This window comes from Lutra lutra, chromosome 4 (assembly GCF_902655055.1).
Source record: "Lutra lutra chromosome 4, mLutLut1.2, whole genome shotgun sequence".
NCBI classification, from domain to species: domain Eukaryota; kingdom Metazoa; phylum Chordata; class Mammalia; order Carnivora; family Mustelidae; genus Lutra; species Lutra lutra.
Genome location: NC_062281.1, coordinates 17815493 through 17827399, shown reverse-complemented (window position 1 = coordinate 17827399; position 11907 = coordinate 17815493). Strand labels below are relative to the sequence as shown.

The 11907-nt window shown below is 45.8% G+C and overlaps 1 long non-coding RNA gene across 1 annotated transcript; it reads right to left on the bottom strand.

Moving 5' to 3' along the window:
• Nucleotides 1–903: 903 nt before the first annotated feature.
• LOC125098495 (uncharacterized) lies at nucleotides 904–6574 on the bottom strand. The gene is made up of 2 exons (XR_007126847.1): nucleotides 6437–6574; nucleotides 904–1394 (listed from the first exon to the last, which is right to left on the bottom strand). It is a non-coding gene; the product is annotated as an uncharacterized LOC125098495 (long non-coding RNA).
• Between the last annotated feature and the right edge of the window lie 5333 nt (nucleotides 6575–11907).

The following is an 11907-nucleotide window of genomic DNA, read 5'->3' as shown; positions in this document are numbered from 1 at the left end:
AACTTACCCAAGTCCCCAGTGTTATGAGCGAAAGTACCTTGATTGTGCACCATTCAAGACTGAGTCCAAAGGCTGTAACTCCTTCTACCTCACCATGCTGTCCCCCCAGTAAAATTTTAATACAATTCATGGTAAGAAGAAGGGAGAAGGAAAACATTTGAGATCAAGAGTGTCACTGGATAAATCAAGACGGGCCTAGGTGAGGCAGGTGGGAAGGGCTCTGGGGGCAGCAAGAAGCCTGGGTACCCAAAGCCATTCATAGCAAAAATGAGGCAAAGCCACCAAAGAGGGGACAGGGAGTTGAGTGCCCCCTAATCTTGCCCACTAATCCCAATGTCCTCTGAACCTGGCTTTGCTCTCAAAAAGGTGTTGCATCCATGGGCGCCTGGGTGGCTCAGTGGGTTAAAGCCTCTGCCTTTGGCTCAGGTCATGATCTCAGGGTCCTGGGATCAAGTCCCACATCAGGCTCTCTGCTCAGCGGGGAGCCTGCTTCCCCTCCCTCTCTCTCTGCCTGCCTCTCTGCCTACTTGTGATCTCTGTCAAATAAATAAATAAAATCTTTAAAAAAAAAAAAAAAAGGTGTTGCATCCAAAGTTAGCTCACTGGGCACTTTTCTCATCAGATCGGAATTGTGACTTGGAACGTCACAGCCAGCCAGCCCGGGGTTAATCCCCCCTCTCCTCCCCCTCCTCCAGGCTATGTTCGGCTGTAGGAATAAACCAACATCACAGCAGACAGCTTTTCCTCATTTCTCTCTCTGATTCCTCTCTTCTCTGTGGAGGCCTGGCTCTCTGGGCTCAGAGAGGCCCATCTGCTTGAAGGGATAGCCTGCTGTTTACAGTCTCCTCTGGGACCGCTCAAAGACAGGAGAAACCCTATCCATTCCTGCTCCTCTGTGTCTGCTCCAGGAAACTGAATTTTATTTAAGCATCACATCTGTGGGAAGAAAAAGAACTTCAGTCTGCTCTTTCTTGATGGTAAGTTTCAGCAACCAGAGGCCCAATAAATGAAGGTAATCCTCAGAAGGGAAACTTCAAAACCAAGAGCTCCCTAGCACGCTGCACATCCAAAGTCCAGAAGCATCTTTCAGAAAATCCTGAAAAACAGCAGAGCTGGAAGGGCCCCACAGATCATCCGGTAGAAGGGGAAGCCGAAGGCCCACACAGGAGAGAGAGTCATTTGCCCTGTATCATGGCCCGAGTGAGGAGAGAGCAGATCAGGGCCTGGGACCGGGGCTTTGTCCCTTGTCCCCAGGCAGCATTGTACTGGCAGCGACTGAGGACCCACAGAAAAGCAGCACTCTGGAGATGGTCTCCCGTGAGCCCACCATGATCCGTGCTGAGAAATCTAATTCACCAACACGCGAGCATACATACACTCCAGGACTGAAATGCCTGTATAGGAAGAAGGAAAATACTGGATGAAAACCATGCAGGCTCGGCCCCAACTGTGAAGAAAACAAAGTGATCTCCGCTATTGACCAACCCGTCCCTCCCGTCGACGGAGCGGAGCGCCACCAGAGGACACCACTCCAGGGGGCGTAACGCACACCCTACGGTTAATCTGTGTTTTCCAAAGGCAGAAGAGCAGGAGCTGAGATATCAGCCATTATTTTTCTTGTTCTGCATTAACAGCAGGAACTGAGGAATTGATAACGACAAGATTCATTAAAAACAAATAGTAACTTAAGAACAACCCCAGGAGACTTGGCTTTCAAGAGTCCAGAGAATGAATCTATAAAAAGTGAGCTCTTCATAAAGAGGTCCAAAGGAGGGCCATTCAGAAGGCGCCGACATAAGTGCACACACACACGGTGGCTCTGGGGGGCATTGTTCTTGTGCTTTGGGTATACAGAGTCTCACAACAACCCTACGACGTAGCTACTGATATCCTCTCCCATTTCGCAGATGGGGAAACTGAGATGTTTGCAAGTCACATAGCCAGGAAGCGTCCAGCTGTGATTCAAAGCACCCCACCGCCACACACACACACACACACTGTGTGCATGACTGTTGAGGACATCGCCCCTTTGTAGGGACAGCTAATCACTGTGACCTGCTACGGAGAGCTGGGGACGACTGCTTCCTGCCCTATTTCGCTTCAGTCCCCGCAGGTGCCAGGTGCTGAGCGCTATCCTGCTCCCCGTTCCAGGGAGGAGCCTGCCAGCGCTGTGCTCAGGAAATCTGGGAAGGAATGAGGATGTCCTCAGGGAAGCACAGGTCTGGACAGGAGTCCCAGCACCCACAAATATTGGCATGAGAGTCTCCCTCCCTTACCCCCAAGCCCAAGCTTCCTCAGGGTGAGGAATGAAAAGAAGGGAGAAAATGCTTCAGCCCCTCCCGTGGAGGCCAACAGAAAGGATTCAGAGTACGCCCAGCCCTTCCGAAGTCAACAGAGAGAGGAGATGCTTTTTCATTCTTTCCTCTCTGCTGCCTGGAGCAATTTCCTCGATGCTTCCGAGACTCAGTTTCTGGAGTCCCTGCCTGCACGCATACATTAAGGAACTTGAGCTGACCAGTGGAAGGGCTAACACAGTGCTTACTGCTGGCCAGAAGACCCAGTGAACAGATACGTGATAGTGTCCTTCTGCCCTTTTGGGATAAAAAGGACACAGGTAATTTCCTACCCCATAATCATTATTTTTCTCTACCGACAGACCCCTGTTTTGATTCAGGGCTTTAATGTGCCCCAATAAAAGGATGGCCTTCCCACGTTCCTTTGTGAGTAGAGGCAGCCTTTAGTTCCGGCGAATGAGATGTGAGAAGACTGTTTGGAGGAAAGGGGGCTTCCAGGACCTTAGTTATGCCCCAAAAAACAGGGGGACAAGCTCAGTTAGCCTTTCCCTCTGCCCTTCCCTCTTCTTCCTTCTGAAAGTGCAGCAGCCAAGTTTCCACCATGGGGACAAAAACCACAGGCTGATCACAGAAACAGAAAAGGAGCCTCGGTCCTCAATAATCTCCCAATGCTTGAGTCCCTGCCTCTTGATCTGTCACATTAGAAAAATAAACCCCTTTCAGGTTTTTCATTATTTGTAGCTAAACACATGCCTAACGGATATTTACCAATTCCAGTCTGATATATTGAAATAAACAAAATCTAGAGACGCGAGCTTGCTTGCTCAAGGTCATGTCGTGAACTGATGGGTGGGGAATCCAGGCCTGATGAGTATCTTGAGTCTTAAGTTCCCACCCCAAATACTCTTTTAATAGAGTTCATGCCCATGAAAATCATATTTATGTCAAGAATCAGAAGGAGCAGTCATAAAATATTTATGCGGAAGCAGTTATGCCCATCTATAAGAAACTCCCATCTAGAAATTTAAGTAGCCAAACTTATTTTTGAAAACCATGAATTTCATTCAATCTGTGCAAGTGGCCTTTTCAGTCTTGGGGCAAATCATACATGAAGCTTGGAGGAGAAGCTGACCACCCACAGAGCCCAGCTTCACCCCTAGGTTTAGGCAAGGAAGCCCCTTTGCACATCACACCACGAACTCAACCAAAAAGCACTGTCTGCCCTAAAATCTGTCCTAGAGAAGATACTGAATTTGCAAAAGCAACTCTTTTGAACCACTAATAAATATTTTATGACCCGATCACTTAGGAAGTCAGGATTGCAAAGCACTCAAATATAAATATGATCATTGCATGGCAAAATTGAGCTTAAGGGTATCATCCGCCCTGGATTGTTATAACTTCAAGAAAACTATTTGCTAACCATGAAAAAATGCAATTGATAAAATCATATTCAAATGCTCTTGCTGAGAAGTTCTAACTGCAGTAAAGCTGCAGGGTGTGCGTTTGGTCAGGAGTTCTGGAATTTTGGATCCCTGGGAGAGGAAAACCTCTTCTTTTCCTTGGGAAAAGGTACATCCTTAGAACTGTCCAGATGGATGTAGGCAGTGGCACTTGGAACTAATTCTGCTTCCAAGCATGGCCACCAAGAAGGAGGGCTTCATAGTGATCCCCCCTGCCCAGTGGTGTTGGCTGTACACATGTCCCTGTTTCCCTGGACAGATCCAGGTGGTCCAGCGTAAATACACACTGCCCAATTTGTGTCAGGTTATCTCTCATAGGAGGTCAAGATGTAGACAGCAAGTCATAGTGATGGGAAGTTTTAGACCCAAATTATGGGGCTGGCAGCAAATGAGAAAGTGAGCCCACTGACTCCTAACCCTGAGGCCCCAGGGGCTTGTCTAGTTCTTGCCCTTCCTGGGATGGTCTGATTCTGTGAGCTCTCCCAGCACTTTCCTAAGAAATACTTCATTTTAGAGGCGCCTGGGGGACTCAGTTGGTTAAGTGTCTGCCTTTGGCTCAGGTCATAATCCCAGGGTCCTGGGATGAGTCCCGCATCGGGCTCCTTTCTCAGCGGGGAACCTCCTTCTCCCTCTCCCTCTATTCCCATTACTTGTGCTCTCTGTATCAAATAAATAAATAAATCTTTAAAAAATGCTTTATTTTAGGGACGCCTGGCTGTCTCTGTCAGTGGAGCATGGGACTCTTGATCTCGGGGTCATGAGTTTGAGCCCCACGGTGGGTGTGGTGCATACTTAATAATAAATAAAATGAAAATTTTTTTAAAAGAAAGAAATATTTCCTTTTAAACTTGAGCTAAATGGAATCTGTTTCTGTTGCTTAAAGAAAAAGTAACAGTGCATACACTTGGCATTCTCGTGCACGTCTTTATTTGTAGGGTCACAGAGTCAGAAAGACCAGCTCCTTTCCACATCGAAACAGAAATAAGCCGTCTTAGTCTTGAGCAAATAGGAGGTGACAGAGTCCCTTCCTTAGCGTCTCCAGACCTCTCAGGAAAGTAGTTCTGACATCCACCCTCCTACCATAACAGCAGAACCCCTTTTTCACACATCCTTTCTCCTACCTGTTGGGGCACCAGCAGTGTGGCAAGTGGTTCAGGGTGGGGCTTTATAGCTGGATGCCCTGAGCTGGGCCCCTGACACTGCTGCTTCTAGCAGTGTGACCTAGACTACTGCTTGACCTCTCCCTCAGTTTCCCCATCTAGAAAGGGGAGGTAACCACAGCACTTAGCTCGGGATTGTTGTGAGGATGGAGTTAGCCCAGACGAAGTGCTCAGAATAACACCTCATCCCTAATTTCTCCAAATGTCTCTTCCTGTATTCCAGGCACCCCAGCCTACTTTCCAGAAACACAAGCTCTTTCCTGCCTCGAACACTTAAGGGGCCTTTGCACACACTGTCCTCTCCACTCAGGAATCCCGCTCCGCCCAGATCTCTTCCCACACCTGTTCCCCACACCCACCTAGAGAGAGATTGCAAAAATGGCCCCGGTTCTCCAGGCCTCCTTGTATCCACACTCACGCTTTGCTCTGTGATTGCACAGCCCTTCCCCCTCAGGAGTCTATATTCCCTGTCCCTTGATCCAGGCTTGCTTTGGCCCACAGAGTTCAGTAGAAGTGACCTTGCACCAGTTTTGAGCCAGGGGCCTCAAGAGACCTTGCATGTTTCCAAGCTCCCTCTCAGACCCCTGCCCAGCCACAGGGCGAGGCTAGCCGGCGGGGGGATGAGACCACGGGCGCCAGTCTCTACCGTTACCCCAGCCCACCACCAACCAGGCCCCTGAAGCAGAGCTGCCTCGCTGAGCAGTCTCTGACCACAGATTCCTGATGCTCTCCCTGAACCGACAGAGACTAGGAGACCCGCCCAGGGGAACCAGGCCCAAACTCTCTGCTCACTGCATCAAAAACAAAATGAGGGATTGCGTCTCAAGCCACTCAATCTGGGGGTGGTTTGCTACATTGTAAATGCTAACTGATACGCGCCTTCTCTAAGCCTCTGCTTCCTCAATGATATCATGGAAATAAGGAATAATAAAATCTATGTCCTAAAATAAGCATAAAGATTACATGAGATCATGCTTGTAAAGTGTCTATGTTACATTAAGTATTACCCAACTGGTAACTACCACAGACATGGGCTGATGAGATTGGGTTCATTTGCCTCTTGTCTGCAAATGGGGAAACAATGATATTTAAGGAATAGGGCTGCCGTGAAGAATCGAGAAAGTATGTGCGAAGCCCTCAGCGCGTTGCACACACCCATCAGCAATAAATGGTTATTACTGACTTGTTAAATATTATTGCAGAGGACTGGCTCGTTTCTTCTCTTCCCTGGACCTTGTGCTACCCCCAGCCCGCAAAGCACCCCCACCCCACCCCCTCGCCGCCACGGGAGGAGGCATCAGAACCAGGGGAAGAAGCAGGTCAGAGTCCCTGGGACCCCTTGAACTTCAGCCCCCATGTCGACCTTTGCCACTAGGGGGCAGCCTCACCCTCCAGCCACACAGAAAGCTGGGGTCATCCCGTGGGTCCCGGCCGGTTTTCGGATCCCGCTGCCCATGTTGTCTCGGGGCTCCTGCGGGTCACGCTGCATGCGGGCCACACCCGCACTGTGATCACGCACCTGTCCGCGGACCCTCCGTGCTGACGGGGGAGCGAGCCCACCCCCAGCCAGCCTGCGGAGACACTGGTGGCCATCCTTCCCCAGCTCCAGGCAACCTCTCAACCTACGTGAGTGGTTTCATAATTCATGTCTGCCCATCAGCGGACAGATTTAGCCTGCTGCCTGCTGAGTCTGGAAATACTGAATATTAAAATATCCCAGCTCGCCCTTCTGACGCCCTCGCCTCTCCCAGATTCACATGCAGTCAGTTGCACAAACAATCCCGGAGACACACATCAATTTGCCAATTAAGTAGCTTTTGAGGACTCACATGTGTAACTTTCACAGAAACACAGGGAAGGAGTATTCAGGGCCCCAGACTGAGGTGCCTGACCTTGGAGAAATCCTAGTCCTCTGGCTTCAGACCCAGTGTATTTTCTCCTGACCCACATTACCGTCCAAACTCCCTGGCCCTTTTTGTAGTGCTGCGCAATGAAGGGATGCAGGAATCCTACTCAAAGGATTTTACTGAACAAAGTAAAGCAAAAGACCTCCCCATCTCCCCAGAACAGCAACAGAAAGGCTCCCAGGAATTAAAACCGACTGTTATTCGCAGATGAAGGAAGCAGAATCTTTCATATATGGTAAAGAGAAGGGTGTGTGTGTGTGTGTGTGTGTGTGTATGTGTGTGTGAGAGAGAGAGAGAGAGAACCTCTGACAAAACTCTAGCGGACTTCCTTCATGCACATCAAAGACTGCCAAGCATTTCCCACCTTCAGTGTGAATTTGTAAAACTTCTACTAATAGGGCTCCTGGGTGGCTCAGCCGGTTAAGCATCTGTCTTCGGCTCAGGTCATGATCCCAGGGTCCTGGGATTGAGTCCCACGTGGGCGGGGGGGGGGTCCCCCGCTCAGCAGGGAGTCGGCTTCTCCCTCTGCCTGCACCTCCCCCTGCTTGTGCTCTCTCTCTCTCTCTCTCTCTGACAAAAACATAAAATCTTTTTATAAAAAAACTTCTACTAAAGGAATTTCTAGGCTAATACACACCTTTGCTATAATATCTACTGGCAACTAACTGTAAAAGTGGGTTTAGGATTTCAGGGAAAGGGGGTGGGAATTCCCCACAGACTGAAAAATAGAAGAAGGGGTGGGGCACCCGGGTTTTGTCTCTTGGTTTTGGCTCAAGACCTGATCTCAGGGTTGTGAGATCGAGCCCGGCCTTGGGCTCTGTGCTGTGTGTGAAACCTGCTTGGGATTCTCTCTGTCCTTCTGCCCCTCCCTGTTCATGCTCTTTCCCTCTCTCTCTGGAATAAACAAATAAATCTTTCGAAAGAAAAAGAATACAGATGAAGGGGTTTCTCCTGCTCTCCTGGCAGATTTCATTCTTTCTTCCAGGAGGAATTTGGTGAGCCCCTAAAGCAGGCTCCAAGCACTGAGAGGAATTCAGAAGGAGCAATGCGGCCTCTCCAAGTATGTGATCTAATTAAGGGGCCAAGACCTCTGTGGGGAGAAGAAAGGATAATGTCCCTGCAACACGGAGAGCACGTGTGGTAACTTAGCATAGGAAATAGTGGGTAACAGAGAATGAGTCTCCCCAGAGAGAATCTGAAATTCCTCTATAACATATTCAGCAAGAAGGCAGTTAAGGCTGGAGAGTATGGTATGGAGAAGGGCAAGTCCAGGCCAGCCTGGATTCAAGGCCTGACTTTGCCATTCCCTGATGGACTTTGGACCATGTACCAATTCCCTCTTGAGCCTTGGTTTCCTCATCCATGAAATGGGTACAACAATGCCCACTTCGGAGGCTTGTCAGAAGAGTTCACATAAGCCTCCCTTTGGGGTATTTTTTTCTTCCAACACTTCACTAGAAATTTTACCTGATTTTGGCCTAAAAGTGATTTAATCTCAGCTGATGGATAAATTACTAATTGGATCAGTAAACAGTAAAACTAGGCATGCTAATTATAAACAGGTAGGCTTTGTCCACACCTCTCCCCTCACTGAGGGATCTTTTCAGAGATGCCCAGCCAGGAATCTAGGAATATCTCTTGTCTTAGTTTCCCACTGCTGCTCTAACATATTTCCAAAAAACTAAATTCCTCAAAACAACACGAGTTTATCATCTTACAGTTCTAGCAGTCACAGGTCCCAGTTGAGTCTCAGTGAACTAAAGCTCAAAGTGTTGGCAGGGCTGCATTCTTTCTAGAGGTTCTGGGGGAGAATCCACTTCCTTGCCTTTTTCAGCTTCTAGAGCATTCCCTGGCTCATAGTCCTTCCTCCGTCTTTAAAATTAGCAGCACTGGGCTGTGTGTTTCTCATGCTGACCTCTCGAGTTCTCTCTTGCCTCCCTCTTCCACCTAAAGGACTCGTGTTTCGGCACTGGACCAGCTGGATGATCCAGGCTAAGAAGCCTGTCTCAAGGTAAACCGATCAGCAGCCTTAATTCCATATACATTTGCCATGTGATCTTACTGACTCATGAATTCTGGAGACTGGGCCATGTATCCTTCCTGTGACACCCACTGCTGCAGATATGAGGTGGAACCTGGATGAATGGAGAGGGGTTGGTTCACTTCCCATCAGTGGTGATGATGGAGCAGCCCCATGGGGATTAGAAAGGCACTCATCTGCAGGTTGGGAGGTGTGAGGTCTGGCCCCACCTGGCTGTTCACTGCTGGAAACTTTGGGCAATTCACACTTTTCTAGGCATCAGCTCCTCATCTGTAAAATAAAAATAATGACTCCTACCTGCCACCCCTCCATCACTATTAGAAAGCTCGAATGTAATTCTCCACTGAAAGCCTCCTGTGGACCAGGCAGTGCAGAGGACCCCATGGTATAGAGGATGTCACACCTGCCTCCAGGGAGGTCACACTCCAAGGTGTCATCCCCTGACCCATCTCCTTGATTCTCCTCTCCACCTTTCTCAGATTTGCCTACATATCACAGCTCCCTTGTCATCAGGAACTGTGAGATAGAGATCCATATCTAAATACTTTTATTTAAATATTTTATTGGAATTTTTCTCTAATTTGCCTTCATTTTCAAGTATTTTGGTATTAATAAAGCATCTTTAAATGCTTCCAAACCCATTTTATGAAGCCAGCATCATCCTGATACCAAAACCAACAGGAACACAATAATCAATCAGTCGGTATATAAATGAATACACAAATAAATACAAATACAGACCAATATCCCTGATGAACATAGGTGCAAAAATCTTCAACAAAACATTAGCAAACCATACTTAATACTTTAAAAGAACCATAACCACGATCAAGTGGGATTTATGTCAAGGATGCAAGAATGTCTCAACATCTACAAATCAATCAATGTGATATACCACATTAACAAAATGAAGGATAAAAGTCATGAGCATCTCAATAGATACAGAAAAAGCATTTGACAAAAGTCAGTATCCATTTATGATAAAAACTCCCAACAAAGTGAATATAAAGGGAACGGATCTCAACATAATAAAGGTCATACATGACAAGCCCGCAGCTAACATCATGCTTAACAGTGAAAAGCTAAAATCTTTTCTCTAAGAAGAGGAATAAGACAAGGAGGCTTAATCTCACCACTTTTATGCAGAATAATATCGGAAGTCCTACTCAGAACATTTAGGAAAGAAAAAGAAATAGAAGATATCCAAATTGGGAAGGAAGAAATAAAATTGCCACTAATTTGCAGATGATATGATTTTATATACAGGAAACCCTAAGGAACTACACACGTGCAATTAAAAAAAAATCTAACAACAACAACAACAAAAACCTGTTAGAACTGATAAACGAGGTCAATAAAGTTGAAGGGTACAAAATCAATATACAAAAATCAGTTGCATTTCTATGCACTAACAACAAATTATCAGAAAGAGAAATTGAGTAAACAATCCCATTACAATTGCACCTCCCCCCGCCAAAAAAAGAAACTAAACCTGGCAATAAACTAAACCAAGGTAGGTAAAAGATCCGTATACTGAAAATTACACAACATTAATGAAAGAAATTGAAAATGATACAAATAAATGGAAACATAGTCCAAGCTCACGGATTGGACGGATTAATCCTGTTTAAATGTCCATATTGCCCAAAGCAATCTATAGGTTCAGTACAACCCCTATCAAAATTCCAATAGTACTTCTCACAGAGAAAAAAATTGTACGGAACCACAAAAGACTCTAGAGAGCCAAAGTTTTCTTAAGAAAGAACAAACCTGGAGGCATTAGACTCCCAGATTTCAATCTATATTGCAAAGCTGTAGTAATCAAAACTGTATGGTGTTGGCAAAAAAACGGACACATTAATCAGTAGAAGAGAATAGAAAGCTGAGAAATAAACCCGTACATACATGGTTCAACTAACTTATGATAAAGGAGGCAAGACTATACAATGGGGAAAAGATAGTCTCTTCAATAAATGGTGTTGGGAAAACAGGACAGTAATATGCAAAAGAATGAAACTAGACCACTATCTTCCACCACACACAAAAATTCACTCAAAATGGATTAAAGACTTGAATGTAAGACCTGAAACCATAAAACTCCTAGAAGAAAACACAGGCAGTAGGCTCTTTGACATTAGTCTTGATGATGATTTTTTGGATCTGACTCCAAAATCAAAGGCAACAGTGGAGCTACATCAAAATAAAAACTTTTGCACAGCAAAGAAAACCATCAACAAAAGAAAAGACAACCCACTGAATGGAAAAAAAATTTGCAAATCATATATCTGATAGGGGGTCACTATGCAAAAACATATAAAGAACTCCTGTAACTCTCAATAGCAAAAACAAAAACAAAAAAAATCACTTAAAAAATAGGCACGGGATCTGAATAGACATTTTTCCAGAGAAGACATACAATGGCTAACAGACACATGAAAAGATGCTCAACATCACTAGCTATCAGGGAAATGCAAGCAGAACCACAATGAGATTATCACCTCACATCTGTTAGATTGGCCAAAATTAAAAAGACAAGAAATGACAAGAGTCCCTGAGGATATAGAGAAAAGGGAACCCTCTGGCACTATTGGTGGGATGGTAAATTGGTGCAGTCACTGCGGAAAACAGTATGAGGGTCCTCAAAAAGTTAAAAATAGAACTATAATAGGATCCAGAAATTCCACTTCTGGGTATTTACTCAAAGAAGACAAAAGCACGAATTTGAAAAGATCTGTGCACCCAAATGTTCACTGCAGCATTATTTACAATTACCAAGATATGGAAAGAACCTAAGTGTCTATCAGTGGATGAATGGATAAAGACGAGGCAGTGTATGTATACTCAATGGAATATTACTCAGCCATAAAAAAGAATGACATCTTGCCATTCACAACAACATGGATGGACCTTGACTGCATGATCCTAAGTAAAACAAATCAACTAGAGAAAGACAGATACTGTATCATTTCACTTATATAATGGAATCTAGGAGACAAAGCCAAAAGCAAATGAACAAACAAAACAAAATTCATAAATACAGAG